The sequence below is a fragment of the Natrix helvetica genome (genome assembly GCF_964273705.1).
Source record: "Natrix helvetica genome assembly, chromosome: 4".
Lineage (NCBI taxonomy): Eukaryota > Metazoa > Chordata > Lepidosauria > Squamata > Natricidae > Natrix > Natrix helvetica.
In genome coordinates, this window is record NC_138550.1 from 7360997 (window position 1) to 7375593 (window position 14597).

The window sequence follows — 14597 nt, forward strand, 5'->3', positions numbered from 1 at the left end:
TTCCAAATTCAGATAGAAAATCAGAACACAGATAAAGAATTGTCGGATAATAAGGAATTGCCTTCAGAAGTTGTCGGTGCACCAACACCAAAGGCTTTTTAAGAAGGGATTGAACAACCATTTATCTGAAATGGAGTAGTGTGTCCTGCTTGTGCAGGGGGTTGGACTAGAAGACCTCCAAGGTCCCTTCCAACTCTGTTATTCTTAGGATTCTGGTCTTGTGGAATGCTACACTTTTAATCAGCGGTGGGATTCACATAAATTTACCACCGGTTTGCAAATGTGAGAGCGCATGCGTGTGCCTTCTGCGCATGCGTCCGGCCTTCCACGCATGTGCTTTGCTCACGCATGTGGCATGCACACAGGCACATGTCGAAAATGAGGCTACATAGGACGTTTTGGCATCGGGATGTGTGCATATGCCTACCCGCAGGACTCCGCTACCGATTTGGGTGAGCCAGTCCGAACCGGCTGAATACTACTTCTGCTTTTAATCCACTCCTCCTATTTTCTTTAATGCCACTTTACTCGGCCCACATTTGTTTTCCCCAGGAATGCTTCTCTCCGTTTTCAGCTGCCTCGCTATGTTTTCATTGCTGCCGGTTCCACAAAATTAAATAGCACCCATTGCCGATAAAGTCGCTACTGCGGGTTACACAATCAAATTGGGAAGGAACCTCCGGGGACAACTGATTTAATATTCTGTAATACGGAGGCATAATCTTATATTTTAAACACTCCTGACAGATGCCCATCCCTCGCGAGACTCTAAGGAGGGAGAAATCGCAATATCCTCTGGCATGGTTGTTAAGGAAGGCTGAAATTGCATCTCTTCGATCATATCTCAGGAGGTGGGGAGAACCGATATACAGCTTTTATATCTTCTCATCAACCTCATTTACTCTATTCTGAAAGCAAGATGTGCCAAGCTCTCCAAATACAAAAATGTTTTCTAGAATTTAGAATAACAGAGTTGGAAGGGACCTTGGAGGTCTTCTAGTCCAACCCCCTGCCTAGGCAGGAAACCCTACACCCCTTCAGAAAAATGGTTATCCATTTCTTTAAAACATCCAGTGTTGGAGCATTCACAACTTCTGGAGGCAAGTTGTTCCACTGATTAATTGTTTTTACTGTCAGGAAATCTCTCCTTAGTTCTAAGTTGCTTCTCTCCTTGATTAGTTTCCACCCATTGCTTCTTATTCAGATGCCTTGGAGAATAGCTTGACTCCCTCTCCTTTGTGGCAGCCCCTGAGATATTGGAACACTGCTATCATGTCTCCCCTAGTCCTTCTTTCTCTTAAGCTAGACATACCCAGTTCCTGCAACCGTTCTTCATATGTTTTAGCCCCCAGTCCTCTAATCCTCTTTGTTGCTCTTCTCTGCACTCTTTCTAGTCTCCACATCTTTTTTACATCATGGTGACCAAAGACACAGGAGCACTGCTTGCCCAAAGAAATACTGTAATCCTGCAGGTGGGAAGTGTAACTTTTTTTTTTACAAGGAAAAAGGAGATAAAGTGAAGGCATGGATGCCTTTAAAAAATAAGCATATGCTTTGGACAATTATAAAGATGACATACATATAAGCCTCGGAGATGCAGTGGTTGGAATGCAGTACTGCAGGCTACTTCTGCTGACTGCCAGCTGCCTGCAATTTGGCAGTTCAAATCCCACCAGGCTCAAGTTTGATTCTGTCTTCCATCCCTGCGAGGTGGGTAAAATGAGGACCCAGATTGTTGGGGGCAAGAGGCCAACTCTGTAAACCATTTAGAGAGGGCTGTAATGTCAGGGGAAAAAATGCCCTGGGGAAATCTGAGATCAATGGACCGAGGCTGATTCCCTTCCGCATATCTTTTGAGATATTAAAAAATAAAATAAAAGTCTTTGACAAGTATATTCTAATTAATAAACAAACTTTAATACGAAAATAATAAAAGTAAATGAAACAAGAAAATAACTAATTGTTACATTTTGATAATGAAAATCTCCGGTTGCCAAGTTGGCAGCCGAACAAAGAAGAAAGGAATTTTGGAATGTGTAAACGCATGCGCAATAAATCACTTTCAGATAAGAACTTTTTGTTTTATGACCTGCGCAATAAAGCTTTCTTAGTTTAACTCTTGAGTGTCAGTTTAGGCAGTTCAGGCCTAGCAAACTTTTTAACATCGTGATATGTAAAGCACTATGAAGTGGTATAAGGCTGCTATTGCTATAAGACTCTTTAAGGACTGGGTAGCATGTGGAATAAAATCTGAAAGTGTAAGAATCTGCAGGATGATTGAGGAGATGTGGTTTAACTTTGTCATTCATGTTGTAGAGCAAATGAGCTCTTATTAACATTGCAGCTGCCAAAAAAAATCCAATGCAATCCTAGGCTGCATTAATACACAGATAGAATCAAGATCACGTGAAGTGTTAATACCACATTATAAGGCCTTGGTAAGGTCACACTTGGAATACTGCATTCAGTTTTGGTCACCACGATGTAGAAAAGATGTGGAGACTCTAAAAAGAGTGCAGAAAAGAGCAACAAAGATGATTAGGGGACTGGAGACTAAAACATATGAAGAATTGTTACAGGAATTGGGTGTGTCTAGTTTGATGAAAAGAAGGACTAGGGGAGACATGATAGCAGTGTTCCAATATCTCAGGAGTTGCCCCAAAGAAGAGGGAGTCAAGCTATTCTCCAAAGCACCTGAAGGCAGGACAAGAAGCAATGGGTGGGGACTAATCAAGGAGAGAAACAACCTTAGAACTAAGGAGAAATTTCCTGACAGTGAGAACAATTAATCAGTGAAACGACTTGCCTCCAGAAGTTGTGAATGCTACAACACTGGAAGTTTTGAAGACGAGATTAGACAACCATTTATCTGAAATGGTATGGGGTTGCCTGTTTGAACTGTGGGTTGGACTAGAAGACCTCCAAGGTCCCTTCCAATTCTGTCATTCTGTTAAAAGATCCTGGGAATGAAAATGCCGATATCCGAGACCATTTTTTCACACTTACGACCATTGTAACTGCGTAAGAGTGCATTATTAACTTTATACAAGTTGTCCTGAGAAAAATAATTCAATAAATTGAAAAGGCTGAACCATTTTGCAAACATGCGCAGAACTAATGATAAACATTTACGGACTGAAACATTATTTGTATTGCAAAAAAAAAAGTTGATCCTTCAGACAAAACTTTTTATTGAGCTGATTTTAAATAGAAGGGATAGAAGATTAATGGGTAGTTGAGTTGTTATTGATTTACTCACCGAATACTATAAAGCTACTTTTTAAGTTAGAAAGAGGTAGTCCTCAACTCCCTACTATAATTGAGCCCAAAGTTTCTGTAGCTAAGTGGAGACAGTTGTTACGTCAAGGACACAGTAAGACTGCTGCTAAATGGGAGAGTTGCCCCATTTCACAACATTTCTTGCCACAGTTGTTAAGGGAATCACTGCAGTTATTAAGTTAGTAAGATGGTTGATAAATGAATCTGGCTTCCTGTTGACTTTGCTTGTCAGAAGGTTGCAAGAGGGGATCACATGACCCTGGGACACTACGACCGTCATAAATATGAGTCAATTGCCAAGGGCCTGAATTTTGATCATGTGTCCATGGTGATGCTACAATGGTCGTATGTGTGAAAAACGGTCATAAGTCACTTTTTTTCAGTGCCTTGTAACTTCAAACAGTCACTAAACCGTTGTAAGCTGAGAACTACTTATATATGGGCACAAACAGATACAATGTTGTACGCTATAGCGGTGATACCGAAATATACTTTTATCTTGTTTTACTTATCTATATATCAAATCATTTTATTTCATTCTGATTTCATTTCAAATTGGTTTTATTAATAACTAGCTGATAACCCGGCGTTGCCTGGGTATTTATAGATATTGAAGCGTTTGTCTGACAGGAAGCCATTGAGAGGGCCCTTTCTTCCTCCTACTTCCATGCCCACCATCCCTGCCCTCTCCCTTCTCCCTCCCATGCGCTCCTCTTTTCCGCCCTGTCTACAATCCTGGCACTTCACCCCAAATCCATCAGGCGCTTCCCCATTGGTCCACTGGAGGGCGAACATCACGGCTGGCTTTCCAAAGGAAGCTGTGAAGGAACTGACATCACAAACAAGTGCTGCTCTAGAACTCCACACTCGCTCTCCTTAATGGCCCAGGATCTCCCTTCTCCCTCCCATGGCATCACAAACAATTGCTGCTCTAGGACACTGCACTTGCTCTCCTTAACGGGCCAGGCATTCCAGAGTTATGCTGGAACATACACACTAGGTGTGTCTTACCCCTCCCCCCCAGTATTTGTTTCCAGATGGTAAGTCATCTGTGTACCTCGTTTGGTTGAAATTGCTTCAGAGTTATGCTGGAACATACATACATACAGTACAGAGAGAGATAGAGATAGAGATAGAGATAGAGAGATAGAGAGATAGATAGAGAGATAGAGAGATAGAGAGAGAGAGAAAGAAAGAAAGAAAGAAAGAAAGAAAGAAAGAAAGAAAGAAAGAAAGAAAGAAAGAAAGAAAGAAAGAAAAGATAGATTTGTATTTGGAATTCTGTGTTTTATTATGGCCTGTGGGCTAATCAATAAACTAAACTAAACTAACTAACATTCAAAAACAATGTACTACAGACTGTTGTGCAACTAGATGGCTCCTAGGGTGAGCCGATAGACAGAAAAGGGAAGCAGTATGCTCCCTTCCATATTTGGGCATACCAGGGTTTTTTGTTGTTGTTGGTGGTGGTGTGTGTGTGTGTGTGTGTGTGTGTGTATGTGTATATGTATTGTGTCACAACCCCTGGTATGCTCAAATATGGGAGGGAGCATACTGCTTCCCTTTTCTATCTTTCGGCCTTTATTTATTTATCAGCACAAATACAACACAAATGTAACAAAGGCAACATTAAAAATATGGTTTTCTGCCTGGATGGTCTCCTGGAGTGAGACGAAGGACAGAAAGGGGAAGCAGTGTGTTCCCTCCCATATTTGGGCATACCAGGGGTTGTGACACAATATATATATATATGTTTTCGTAGATTTTCACGGGTGTAGGTATGCTGGTTTTGTTGTTTTCGGGTCTTTTCCCGTGTACAGTTGAGATTGTCTTTGCAACGTTTCGGCAGGATCGCACCTACCATCTTCAAGCGTGGGCGCTTGAAGATGGCAGGTGCGATCCTGCCAAAACGTTGCAAAGACAATCTCAACTTTACACGGGAAAAGACCCGAATACAACAAAACCAGCATATATATATATATATATATATATATATATATATATATATATATATACATACATACATACATACATACATACATATATATACATACACACACACACATATACATATACATATATATACACATACACATATACATATACATATATACACATACATATTCACATTCACAAAGGTTACAAGCCATAGAAAAATGAGGGTTAAATTGGAGGCATAGGAATACAAATGGATGTTCATGGCAGCTTTTGAATCAAAGGCTGTTCTAGGATGAAAACGAGTAACTCACTTAAACCTTGTAGAAAGTTCTCGCAACAAGCAAGCTTTCTACCGCTGATGAATTTAAAGATGTGTTCGGGGGATTAGAAATGCCTACAGGGTTCAATTCAATTAAATGGAATTCACAGAAATTACTGCAGCCTTTGCTCCAAGGAAAATTGCTATACGTCAAGGGTAAAAGTTGAACAAGAATTGAACAGATGAGAAACGTAGTAAAAAATCAGTGAGTTGATTGAACGAAGCCCAGTGGTAATTGCCGAGAAAGGCGGAAGAGAACACGGAGAAAGATCTTTGGGCCCAAGGAGTTTAAATAAAACTCTTTGGAGAGAAGGTTATCAGCTGCCGGCAGTGGAAGAAATTACAAATAATTTCATGGCTGCTCAATTGTTCAGAGTCTTAGTGGCAAGTAATGGATTTTTGGCTAAATTCAGTTAGAGGAGAAGAATTCCAGGTTGAGTTAATTTGCCCCACATTTTGGAAGTGTCTGATTTAAATAGTGGCTATTCCAGTGGTGGGTTCCAGCTGGTACGCCCTGGTACGGACGTACCAGTGGCAGCTGGGAGAAGCAGCCACCGTACCAGAACGGTGCTTTGGAGGGCCCATACACCCACCCTCATTCCTTACCTCTGAGCTAGCCGGGCCACGTGCGCGCAGCATACGAGGCCTGCACGACCTCCGCCGAGCAGCTGAAACATCGCAGGGCGGTGGGTGCACATGTTTGCGCAGCACATGTGCCCGTGGTGGACTCCCGGCCCTGTCACAGCGTACCAGTTGCGATGGGATCCAGAATCCACCACTGGGCCATTCGATATTTCTTTAGCTCCAAAAGCATCTCGAAAGGTGATAAGAGCAGATTCTAGATTGTGAAGAAGGAGCTTTGGGTTTAATGGATGATACAGATAAGTCCCTGACTTACAACCATCAGGTTAATGACTGTCTGAAGTTACAAGAGCTTGGGAAAAAGCCATTTATGATCTTTTGGACACTTACCACCATTGGTAAGTGCGTCTCCCATGGGTCACATGATGCAAAATTGGATGCTTGGCAACTGGCTCATATTTTTGACCGTTGGAGTGTCCCTTGCTTCTTGCAGCTGACAAGCAAAGTCAATGGGGAAGGAGGGAGGGAGGAAAGGAGGGAGGGAGGAAAAAAAGGGGCGAGGGAGAAAAGGCGTGAGGGAGGGAGGAAGAAAGGAAAGGATGGAGGGAGGGAAGAAGTGTGGGAGGGAGGGAGGGAGGAAAGAAAGAAAGGAGGGAGGAAAGAAAGGCTTGAGGGAGGGAGGAAGGAACGGAGGGAGGGAGGAAAGGAGGGAGGAAGGAAAGGCTTGAGGGAAGGAGGGGGAAAGGAAGGGAGGGAGGGAGGAAAGGAAGAAAGGATGAATGAAGGAACAGAGGAAGGAAGGAAGGAATGAGAGGGAGGGAGGGAAGAAGCGAGGGAGGAAAGGAGGAAAGGAGGGAGGGAGGGGAAGAAAGGACAGGAGGGAGAGAGGAAGGAAGAAGGAGGGAGGGAAGGATGGAGGGAGGAAAAGACTGAGGGAGGAAAGGAGGGAAGAAGGAGGGAGGAAAGGATTGAGGGAGGTAGGAAGGAAAGGAGGGATGGGGGGAAGAAGGAAGGAAGGAAACGAAGGAGGGAGGGAGGAAAGAAAGGAGGAAGGGAGGAAGGAAAGGTGGGAGGGAGGAAGGAAAGGAGCAAGGGAAGAAGGGAGGAAAGAATGTTGGGAGGGAGGAAGGAAGGGTCGCTATCAAAGGTTAACTCCACCAGGCAAATAGGCCACCAACCAGTAACTAATTTTCAAAGGTTATTCCATTCCCGCCGAAGAAAACCAAACTTCTTTAATTGCGTTAATATAACATTTGCCTTCCTTTAAAACGATCTTCATTACAAACAACAGTCCCCAAAGAATGCCTTTTTTAAAAAGACTTCTTCAAATTTGAAAGCTGTAATCGTTCTAATTAACTCTGATCAGTCAAATGTGGCTTTAGCGTCATGGCGCATAGAAGATTCCCTAGGTTACTTTCGGAATTCCGAGAGATGCTGTTGTGGGGGGGGGATGCCAGTTTTGGAATATCTGCTTTGATTTACAGGCCCCAAACGGTTCGGTTTTTGTTTTTTCACCTTTAAACATTTGGCAAGCGCCAAACTCTCAGTCCAAAGGGTCCAGAAATAGCCAAAACTGGATTGGGGCCTAATGGAGTCACATAAACCATAGATGTTGCAAAGGGAAATAAATGAAAGGTGACAAGTTGGAAACTTGACTTGCAAGCATTGAGAATCACAGACGGCGAGGAAAAAACATACACGCAGGGGTGGGGTTGACAAATTTTAGCAACCGGTTCTCTGCCTGCTTGCTGGGTGGGTGTGGCTATGGGAGCCGTAGCCTACTCTACCTCATGGGGGGGGGAGAGGGTTTGCCCTCCCCAGGCTCCAGAGGCTTTCCACGAGCCACTGGGTGGGCGAAAACAGCCTCCCCTGGCCTCCCGAGGCAAGAAGCAGGCCCATTTCTGGACTTCCGGAACTTCAGGGAGGCCCATTTTTCACCCTCTCCGGGCTCCGGAGACTTTCCTTGAGCCTCCGGGTGGGTGAAAACGTCCTTCCCCAGACTCCAGAGGCTCTCCAGAGGCCGGAAACCATTTCTGGACTTCCAGAGCTTCCGGGAGACCCATTTTCCACCCTCTCCAGGCTCCGGAGACTTTTCTTGAGCCTCCGGGTGGGTGAAAACGTCCTTCCCCAGACTCCAGAGGCTCTCCAGAGGCCGGAAACCATTTCTGGACTTCCAGAGCTTCCGGAAGACCCATTTTCCGCCCTCTCCAGGCTCCGGAGACTTTCCTTGAGCCTCCGGGTGGGTGAAAACGTCCTTCCCCAGACTCCAGAGGCTCTCCAGAGGCAAGAAACCGTTTCTGGACTTCCAGAGCTTCCAGGAGACCCATTTTCCGCCCTCTCCAGGCTCCGGAGACATTCCTTGAGCCTCCGGGTGGGTGAAAACGTCCTTCCCCAGACTCCAGAGGCTCTCCAGAGGCAAGAAACAGTTTCTGGACTTCCAGAGCTTCCGGGAGACTCATTTTCTGCCCTCTCCAGGCTCCGGAGACTTTTCTTGAGCCTCCGGGTGGGTGAAAACGTCCTTCCCCAGACTCCAGAGGCTCTCCAGAGGCCGGAAACCATTTCTGGACTTCCAGAGCTTCTGGGAGACCCATTTTCCACCCTCTCCAGGCTCCGGAGACTTTTCTTGAGCCTCCGGGTGGGTGAAAACGTCCTTCCCCAGACTCCAGAGGCTCTCCAGAGGCCGGAAACCATTTCTGGACTTCCAGAGCTTCCGGGAGACCCATTTTCTGCCCTCTCCAGGCTCCGGAGACTTTCCTTGAGCCTCCGGGTGGGTGAAAACGTCCTTCCCCAGACTCCAGAGGCTCTCCAGAGGCAAGAAACCGTTTCTGGACTTCCAGAGCTTCCAGGAGACCCATTTTCCGCCCTCTCCAGGCTCCGGAGACATTCCTTGAGCCTCCGGGTGGGTGAAAACGTCCTTCCCCAGACTCCAGAGGCTCTCCAGAGGCAAGAAACCGTTTCTGGACTTCCAGAGCTTCCGGAAGACCCATTTTCCGCCCTCTCCAGGCTCCGGAGACTTTCCTTGAGCCTCCGGGTGGGTGAAAACGTCCTTCCCCAGACTCCAGAGGCTCTCCAGAGGCAAGAAACCGTTTCTGGACTTCCAGAGCTTCCAGGAGACCCATTTTCCGCCCTCTCCAGGCTCCGGAGACATTCCTTGAGCCTCCGGGTGGGTGAAAACGTCCTTCCCCAGACTCCAGAGGCTCTCCAGAGGCAAGAAACAGTTTCTGGACTTCCAGAGCTTCCGGGAGACTCATTTTCTGCCCTCTCCAGGCTCCGGAGACTTTTCTTGAGCCTCCGGGTGGGTGAAAACGTCCTTCCCCAGACTCCAGAGGCTCTCCAGAGGCCGGAAACCATTTCTGGACTTCCAGAGCTTCTGGGAGACCCATTTTCCGCCCTCTCCAGGCTCCGGAGACATTCCTTGAGCCTCCGGGTGGGTGAAAACGTCCTTCCCCAGACTCCAGAGGCTCTCCAGAGGCAAGAAACAGGCCCGTTTTTGGACTTCTGGAACTTCCGGGAGTTCCATTTTTCGCCCTCCCAGAGCCTCCACGCAGGCGCAGCACTTACCTGGCATGATGAATGGGCCATGTGAAACTCCTGGGAAGGACGGGATGGGATGGGTGGGGCCAGCCAGTCCTTCCAACTACTGGTTTGGCGAACTGATCCGAACTGGCTGAATCCTACCCCTGCATATAAGGTGTTTTTTTTCAAAAGGAAACTGGACTCTGTTTTTCCTTGAAGACCTTTCACTTCTTATCCGAGAAGCTTTTTCAGTTCTGACTGAATGGTGGAGGATGGAAGGATTTATATTCCTTGCAGTTATCTGGTGGTTAGCCCTCTTTCTGAGAGTCATTGAGGCCGCTTGGAGATTTATCTGCGTCCTCAGGTTTTACAACACAGTCCTTTCGGCAATTCCAAGAACGCTCCCCACCCACTTGCACTACACTCAGGTGATCCCGAGGGCACAAATAAACTCCCAAGTGGCTTCCATGACTCTCAGAAGGGAGTATAGTAATGACCAGATGACTGCAAGGAATATCAATCCTTCCCTTCTCCATCATTCACTCAGAACTGAAGAAGCTTCTTAGGTGAGAAGCAAAAGGTCTTCAAGGAAAAACAAGGGAAGTCCAGTTGCCTCTTCAAAAAGGATCTTTGGCACAATGACTTAGAATAGCCATAGACCAGAGGTTGGCAACCTTAAACACTCACAGAGCCATTTGAACCCATTTCCCACAGAAAAGAAAACAGCGGGAGACACAAAACTCTTCCTGTGCCTGACTATTTCCCGAGCGGCCACAAAACTAGCATATGTAGTTGAATTAAACATTCTGTTTTTCTTCTGAAACTTTGGCCTACAGGGGGTCGAAAAGCTCAACAAATTGCCTTCCGGCGGGTGTTGCACATTGGTGGTCGTGACGCATCTTTTGAGCAATAGGGAGCTGCAGCAGAGGGATAAAAGAGCCACAAGCGGCTCCAGAGCCGCAGATTGTTGACTCCTGTCATAGACATACGAGGTAACGTTACGATGAAAAATCTAGGCTTTGTTATTTTGACCAAATTTCAGCGCACTCTCCTGCTTTGGAAGGAAGTGACGCTTTGTTTCATTCTGGTCTCTTGTGTGTTTCGTATTGGAGGTTTATTTTTTGTACTACATTGTATTTACATTGGTTGGATTTGTTTAACAAAGTTATCATGAGAAATTCCCGCAAGTCACCTTGTATTTTATTTTTTACTGTTCATCAAGGTTGGGGACGATGAGTGCTGGATGTGCTGAGACTTTCTTTCACTTGTAAGTAATATTCAGGATGACTCACAAGAGAATTAAAAGCTGCCTAAAATACAATAAAAATATATATAATAGCACTTACAGGCTCAACCACAGCAATTCAGCAAGGTTTTGAAATGTAGAAGTTCAGCAAAAACGAATCTGATTATGAAACGTGGCATTTAAAAATGCAAACTATTTAATAATGCTCATTAGACAGACTATTATTTTAATCATTTAAAGATCAAATGAAAATGTTATTTTTTTAAAAAAATGGATGTACAGTGGCTCAATTAATGCAATCACAGATCTCTTGTAGATAAGTTTGAATTTAATGGAGAAAATTACTACCTGTCAACCTAAGGAGCCATGGTGGCCCAATGGTTAAATGCAGTATTGCAGGCTGACTCTGCCGACTGCCAGCAGTTGGATCCTGCTCAAGGTTGACTCAGCCTTCTGTCCTTCCAAGGTGGGTAAAATGAGGGCCCAGATTGTTGGGGGCAAGAGGCTGACTCTGTAAACGGCTTAGAGTGGCTTAGAGAATATACACTGCAAAGAGGTATATTAGTCTAAGTACTATTGCTGAAGCTATTAGAAAAAGAAATTAAACCTAGTAAAGTCAGTAAGGAAGCCGGCTGGGGAAATTGACACCACAGTCATGTGATTCTCACATAACAACAGTGGATGGATGGATGGATGGATGGATAGATAGATAGATAGATGGATGGATGGATGGATGGATGGATAGATAGATAATTTCTATCTATCTTCTATCTATCTATCATCTATCTATCTATCTATCTATCTATCTATCTATCTATCTATCTATCTTCTATCTCTTCTATCTTTCTATCTATCTATCATCTATCTATCATCTATCTATCTATCATCTATCTATCTATCTATCTATCATCTATCTATCTATCTATCTATCTATCTATCTATCTATCTATCTATCATCTATCTCTATCTATCTTCTATCTATCATCTACCTTGGCTTATAACAGTTCATATTTATAGTTATACTCCTTAGCTTATAACAAGTGACTTATGTCCATTTTTCACACTTATGGCTGTTTTTTGGGTTGTTTTCAGGCTGTTTTTCAGGCTGTTTTTGACTCAAAAACTGGCCTGAAAACAGCCGAAAAGACCAGCCTCAAAATGGCCTCTTTTGGGGGCCGTTTTTAGCCATTTTTCAGGCTATTTTCCGGCGCCTGTGAAGACTGCCGGAAACCAGAAGTATTTCTGGAAACCTGGTGGACACCAGCTGGCAACGGTGCTCGTGCCCACAGAGCGGGCTCTGTGTGCCCCCTGTGGCATGCGTGCCATAGGTTCGCCACCACGGCTATAGATCGATGCTTTCATAATTACTGAAAGAAAGTAGGTGATTGCAGGGCAATTCCTTCAGAGTACAACGAAACCTGTTTTCCAGACTTGTCTAGTGGATTTTCAGTGCAGTGGAAATAATATTATTTTGGAGTTCAGGGAGGCCATGCAACTGATGTAATGCACGCCATGAATATCAAATATATGCAATTTGCATAAATGCATAATTGATGTTTTATGCAAATCATACATTGATGCATATTCTTACATAACTGATATTAGTTCAGCCGCCTTTTCTCCATCTTCTCAGAAGGCTGATTGATTGACCATACTTAATAACAATACCGGTAATGTAATAAATTTATGTGCGGCTGACCTCCCCATAGTGACTCTGGGTAGTTAATTATCCCATCAGAAATTAACCCCCCATAATCGTTTATTGATTGATTGCATTTATAGAACAATTCAGTTCGAAGGATGTGATTTCGGACAGCTTACAAGAAAAGAAAGAAAGAAGAGATAAAAATGGGCATCATCACTGAATTCTCCAAATCACCTGACAAAAGAAGAAGAAGTAATGGAATGAAGGCTATTAAAGCAGTTGTGGGTTGCTCCCAGCATTACTGCCTGTTCGATGCACGCAAAGATTTTGTGCGCGCATGCTTGCTTCCCACTTGCGCAATTCGCACAAAAATAGGTCGGCATATGTGCAAAACATTAAAAAAATTACATTTGCGCAATTACAATTGTCCTGCGCATGTGCGGAACCAAAAATCAAGATGGCGGCCCTGTAAGAGAACCAGTTTGGGGGTTCCAGCCACTACCGGTTCAGCCGAACCGGGCCAAGCCAGTTGGAACCCACCTCTGCATTAAAGAGAGTTCAAACTCAAAGTCAATGGGAAAGCCAGATTGACTTAACAACAGGTTTATTAACTTGATCCACTGCAGAGATTCACTTAACAACTGTGGCAAGAAAGGTCGTAAAATGGAGCAAAACTCACTTTTGCTAATGTCTCACTCAACAATTGAAATTTTGGGGTCCATTGTGGTCGTAAGTCGAAGATGACCAGATAACAAGGAAGTCCAGTTGCCTCTGGAAAAAGCACCTTTGGGGACAACCATGAACTCGAGGACCGAGAATCTTTACATACATTTAGCTATGTAATTTGGGATGAACACCCTTGGAGTGGCGTGGGAGTAGGAATGGATTTCCAGAGACAAAAACTGCAGACTACAGGAACCAGGAGGACTACTCTGGTGACCCTGAGGACAGAGATAAACCTCCAAGTGCTTCCATGACCCTCTAAAAGGATGCTAATGACCAGCTTCCTGCAAGGAATATAAATCCTTCCATTCCCCACCATCCAAGTCAGAGCTGAAGAAGCTTCTTGGATGAGAAGCGAAACGACTTCAAGGAAAAAACAAGAAAGTCCAGTTGCCTCCTGAAAAAACATATTTGGGTCGAAACTTACCAGTATTCCTTTAGGAATAGTCTCCCTTCAAACAATGCTGCTGCCTTCTAAACTAAGCATATAAAGAATACTCTTCAAGGGCTGCACCATGTAGAGTACAATTACTTATGGCACTGACGGTGAACATTTTTGGCACCGAGTGTTCAAACCGGAATGTATATGCATGCACCAGAAACCCAAAAACCAGCCGGCCAGTGCAGCCTGTTTTGGGGGTATTTGGGGGGGGGCATTTTCAGGCTTTTGGGGGGCTGAAAACAACCTGAAAACAGTCTGAAAACAACCTGAAAATGGCCTGAAAACCTGAAAATGACCTGAAAACAACCTGAAAGCAACTTGAAAACAGTCTGAAAACAACCTGAAAATGGCCTGAAAACAGTCTGAAAACAACCTGAAAATGGCCTGAAAACAACCTGAAAACAACCTGAAAATGGCCTGAAAACAACCTGAAAATGGCCTGAAAACAACCTGAAAACAACTTGAAAATGGCCTGAAAACGGCTGAAAACAGCCTGAAAATGGCCTGAAAACAACCTGAAAACGGCCTGAAAACAGCCTGAAAACGGCACAGAAAATGGCCTGAAAATGGCCCCAAAACAGCCTGGAAAACAGCCCAGAAACAGCCCAGAAAATGACCTGTTTTGGGGGCGCTTTTGGGGCCATTTTCAGGCCATTTTCTGGTGCTCCAGCACCTGTGAAGAGAAGCTGGCGAGGGTGTGTGTACCCACAAAGAGGGCTCTGAGTGCCACCTCCGGCGCCCATGCCATAGGTTCGCCATCACGGACTTATGGGAAGGGCGTGTCATTATTTATTATTTCTCCAGGAACTTGAGGTGGCTTGCAGGGAAGGCTGCCTTAATTTTAGGCTTAACAAGACCAACTTTGTGAACTTGGGAATAGCTGAGTCTGATTTCTCCAAAGTTACCA